We start from the raw sequence: 5,000 nt of genomic DNA on the forward strand, positions 1-5,000 counted from the left end.
CTTGCTATTGTTAGCTGTCGACTTCAGATTAATGGTGGCTGAGATATACCGATTTATTACACTGATTAATTGACTGATTTCGGTTGCGTAAATGGGCCCTTTGAACCGCACAAAATACTTCGAAATACTTTTTTTTTTATGTGGTACTAGTTTTTTGTCGCTCTTAATGGATCAGGAGTGTTAAAAAAGGTATCCTTTCTGAGACCATTTTTTTTTTGAGGGGGAGGGGGGAGGGGGGAACGGAGCACTAACATTCATCTTCGTTAACCTTGCTTATTACTGCAGGAACGAAAAGGAGAGGCAAAAGAGAAAAAGAAAACGAAATAAGAATAACTGCTTTTTTTTTCCTTCTGTGTGTGGGTGCGAGAGAGAGAGGAGGGGAGGGGGGAGGGGTAAGGGGGGGTAATATGACGTAATCACACACCCTGGAAGAAGGGGAAATAATGCTTTAAAGAAAGGAATTTACAGTATGTGTGACCAAGGCGTAAACAATGTCTAGCGAGTACGGTGTTAAGAGTCTGCTCTCTTAGAAGACGGTGTTATTCGCTCATTAAGGAATTTCTGGATTTGTTTTGTAACTGGCTAGGAAGAAAAAGGAGGGGGGAGGGTACTGGAAGGGAGGGAGATACGGAAGGAAGGGAGAGAAGGTGGGAGGGAGAGAACGAAGGAAGGAGGGAGGGAGGGAGGGAGGGTGGGTAGGAGGGAGGGAAGGAGGGAGGGAGGGAGGGAAGGAGGGAAGAAAGGAGGGAGTGAGCAAAGGAGGGAAGGAAGGAAGGAGGGAGAAAATGAGAGGGAGGAAAGACAGAAGCGAGGACGAATCTAAAGGGTACAAATGTGCACAAAAATGAGAAAAAGATAAAAGAGTAAGAAGGAAACAGTGTAAGGGGTGACCGGAAAAGAGGAAGAGGAAAAGGAGGATGAGGAGGAAGAGGAGGAAAAAGGAGAGGACGAAACATAAGGTCACGAAGAGAGGGAGAGCAGAGTCACGAAAGCAAACCCATGATTATATAATCATTATGTACAAAACAAAAAAATATATACAAAAAGGTGACAAGTGTTTTTTTTTTTTATAAGGAGAATAAGTAAAAAGATGAAAGAAGTCGAAAAACAAATAGGATTTAAGAGAAGGAGGTGGATGGGAAGGAAGTAGAGTAGGAGAGGGGAAGGAAGACAAGGAGGAGGAGGAGAGGAGTAGGAGGGGGAGAAGGAAAAAGAGGAGTGGGAGAAGAAAAGCAAGAAGAGGGGGAGAGGGAAAAGAGGAGGGAAAGGGGAGAAAGAAGAAGAGAAAGGGAAAGAGGAGAAGGAAGAAGGGGAGTAAAAGAAGAAGGAGAAGAAGAAGAGGAAAAAGAAGAAGAAGAAGAAGAAGAAGAAGAAGAAGACGAAGAAGAAGAAGAAGAAGAAGAAGAAGAAGGAGTAGGAGTAGGAGTAGGGGGGGGAGGCTCGTAACCTTGGTCATGTGTGCTGTACCATCTCCCTACCGCACCCGAGACGAGCCCATCCACACACAAGAATGAGGCAAGCAAGGCAAAGGGAACGAGGAGCGCTTTCCATCAGGTAAGAGGTTTTTATCTAAATTAACACGGGGGGAGAGAGAGAGAGTGCTTTCCATGGCCACAACGGAGGAGAGATTATAAGGATCGCAAATATTAAAGGAACTCCCGTCTTTTTTCTTCTCTCGGGAGTCGATCTTCTATACCGGGGTTTTGGAGCGACTTCGCTTAATTATCCTGTTCACCTGGCGGCGGTCTGCAGGTAAAGCCGCAGGATGAACCGGGGGGAGGGAGTAAGGGTGACGGTGGAGAGGGGGGAGGGAAGGAAGAAGAAGAAGAGGAGGAGGAGGAGGAGGAGATGGAGGTGGTGGTGGTGGAGGAGGAGAAGTGAAGGAGGAGAGAAGTATAGGAAGAGGAAGAGGAGGAGGAGGAGCAGGTGGAGGTGGTGGGGGAGAGAAGAAGGAGAAGAGGAGGAGGAGGAGGAGGAGATGGAGGTGGTGGTGGAGGAGGAGGAGGAGAAGTGAAGGAGGAGAGAAGTAGAGGAAGAGGAGGAGGAGGAGGAGTAGGTGGAGGTGGTGGGGGAGAGAAGAAGGAGAAGAGGAGGAGAGGAAGGGAGGAGGAGGGGGAAAAGTTGAAAAAGAAGAAGAGGAAAAAGAAAAGAAGAAGGAAAAAAAAAGAAGAAAGAGAAGGATAGGTGGAGGAAGAAAAGAAGAAGGAAGAATAAAAGGAAGAAGACGAATAAGAAAATAAACAGGAAGTGCAAACGAAGCAAAGCAAAGGCGAATGGCAGGGGCGAAGAGAAGCGAATAAAAATACATATATATTAAAGCATTTAAAAGTAAAGATGATGAAGAAGGGAAAGGGCAGTCGCGGAGGGGAAGAAGAGACAGGAAGAGAGAAGTAGAATAATAATCGAAGAAGGAAGGGTAGGGAAGGAGAAGGGATAGGGTGAGATAGAGATAGATAGATAGAGAGAGAGAGAGGGGGGAGAGAGAGAGAGAGAGAGAGAGAGAGAGAGAGAGAGAGAGAGAGAGAGAGAGAGAGAGAGAGAGAGAGAGAGAGAGAGAGAGGGGGGGGGGAATGAGAGAGATTAGGAAGGGGAAGAGAGAGAAAGGGAAAGGTGAAGGAAAGAGAGAGGGAAAACAAGAGAGAAGAATAGAGAGTGGCGGAGAGGGAGGGGTAGGTTGAAAAAATGAAGAGAGGAAGGATGAAAGAGAGAGAGAGAAAGAGATAACAAACAGACTGGAAAGACAACGGCACGAGATAGCATGGCAGAAGGTGCAGCATGGAGAGGGGTGGGGGTGAGCGGGTAGGGATGAGGATGGGGGAAGACAAGTGTGGGCGGCAAATACAGTCGTGGCGAGCAGTATGGGCGACTTATCAAACATATGCGAAAAGGAGAACGAACTACTTGGGGTGGGGTGTGGTGGGGTGGGGAGGAGAGGTGAGGGAGGGGTGAGGCAGGTGTGCAGCAGCAATCTGGTTATGCAAGACAAGTTTGATGTGGCCGTTTGTTGATATGAAGCCATACATTAAAAGGGATCAGCAGCGTGCGCGTTGATCCCTCAGTCGGGTCCATTACGGAATTATTTAACAGACAAATGAACTAACAAATGTGGGAGGACGAGAGGTAAGCGTGGGCGGACAAGAAACGCGTGTGGGCGGGCGGGATGGGTTGAGCGGGAGTGGGCTGGCACCTCGCCCACGTAACAATGAGAGCATCACGCCCATGCGGTCTTATCAGAAGACAGCGACTCTTGTTTACCTGAGCGCTGGTGGCTCGGGGGCGTGTCCATGACGCCGGGATACTATTGTGGGTGACGCTTGGGCTGTTTATTTAACCTTCGAGTGTCGGTGGCGGGCCGATGCCGCAGCCACGGACCTAAGGGATGGACTGCGGGGCGGGGGGGTTCTTGGTTGGTCTCTTTCTTTTTGTTTGTTTGTCTGTTTCTCCTTTTCTTTGTAATCTTATTAATCCTATTCCTTCTCTTCTCTCGCGCTCTTTTTCACCGTGTCTTCCCTTCTCTCTCTCTCTCTCTCTCTCTCTCTCTCTCTCTCTCTCTCTCTCTCTCTCTCTCTCTCTCTCTCTCTCTCTCGCTCCCTCTCTCCCTCTCTGTTTGTGTGTCTGTATCTCGATTTCTAAATTGCCCTAGCCACTAATATGCCTACATACATTTAATCCCGGTGTTTTGGGGGTGTGGGGGGGGGGGGGGGGGCATCTCCAGGGTACATCAACAAGGATGTCGAACTGATTTATCACCTAGGATTATATGCTTTTGAATTTGAACTAGGATTCCAAGCACACAAATGTCAAAGGGCGGCCTCTCTATGTGGTGCGTGACTGCGGTCTTACAGGCGCAAAGGCTTTCTTGGGTACGAAATTCATTCGACAGACTCCTTCGGAAAGTGATACTATATTCAAAAGGGGGATATTGGTGGGTAAACATTTGCAGAATATAGAATTCGCCAACGGGTTCTCCCTTTAGCTCTTGTTTTTTTTTATGTTCCTCTCTCTCTCTCTCTCTCTCTCTCTCTCTCTCTCTCTCTCTCTCTCTCTCTCTCTCTCTCTCTCTCTCTCTCTCTCTCTCTCTCTCTCTCTCTCTCTCTTTCTCTCTCTCTCTCTCTCTCTCTCTCTCTCTCTCTCTCTCTCTCTCTCTTTCTCTCTCTCTCTCCTTCTCCCTCTTTTTCTCTCTCCCTCCTTCTCCTCAAACTCTCTCTTTCTCCTTCTCCCTCTCCCTCCCCCTCTCTCTTTCTGTATACATATCTACAATTATGGCCATGTTAAAAGTACGTCTACAGAGACGACCGGCCTTATATACCCATAAATGAGATTCATGGTAATAATAAAACACGAGGGCCACCAACAAACCAGACGACAAAACATGGTGGCAGCACATCCCGGGCTCCCACATCACCTGACGTCACCAGATCTGCCAAAAGTACACATATCAGACGCATGAGATTTAATTAGAACTCTTTATGAGCAATTCCTCTGTGTAAACAATCATTATTATCTACCCCATCTCCCCCACCCCTATATCCCACACAGCTCCCATATCCCATAAACTATACACACACACACACACACAAGGGATACGGTCGTGATAAAAACTAATTAAACAATACAGTTTATGTATCCGTTTCATATCCGTTGCTTATTAAAGATTAAGCACGTTCATTACAGGGCTATGCTGGTGCCAAATTCTATTCGAGTGTCTGTTACGTCAGAGCAAATTGTCCCAATGATATGGAAGCAAAGTCGCCGTCTAATTGACCTTTAATTCAAATGAACGACGTGAATGGACCCATGAAAATAATAATCCTGTTTCATCTTTTTAGGGGCGCTATTCCTTAATTATATAGTAGGGGGAGGAGGGATAATGTTATTTGTTGTGAAATAAAGTCTTGGATTCGAGCTAACAGGTCCATTTTGTAGAGAAAAGGGTCGTTTCCTTTTTAGAGTTATGTCCGGATTAAGAGTCGAGCAATTTGTAAACAGTGACAACCGTA

At 46.9% G+C, this 5,000-nt stretch overlaps 1 protein-coding gene across 1 annotated transcript in view; it reads right to left on the minus strand.

Moving 5' to 3' along the window:
- LOC122265634 (protein sax-3) overlaps nt 1–5,000 on the minus strand; it is a 19,296-nt gene that overhangs the window by 9,106 nt on the left and 5,190 nt on the right. The window lies entirely within an intron of this gene.

Source organism: Penaeus japonicus, unplaced genomic scaffold, assembly GCF_977035675.1.
Source record: "Penaeus japonicus unplaced genomic scaffold, GWHDUDI00000001_assembly GWHDUDI00000018, whole genome shotgun sequence".
In the NCBI taxonomy this organism is placed as follows: Eukaryota; Metazoa; Arthropoda; class Malacostraca; order Decapoda; family Penaeidae; genus Penaeus; species Penaeus japonicus.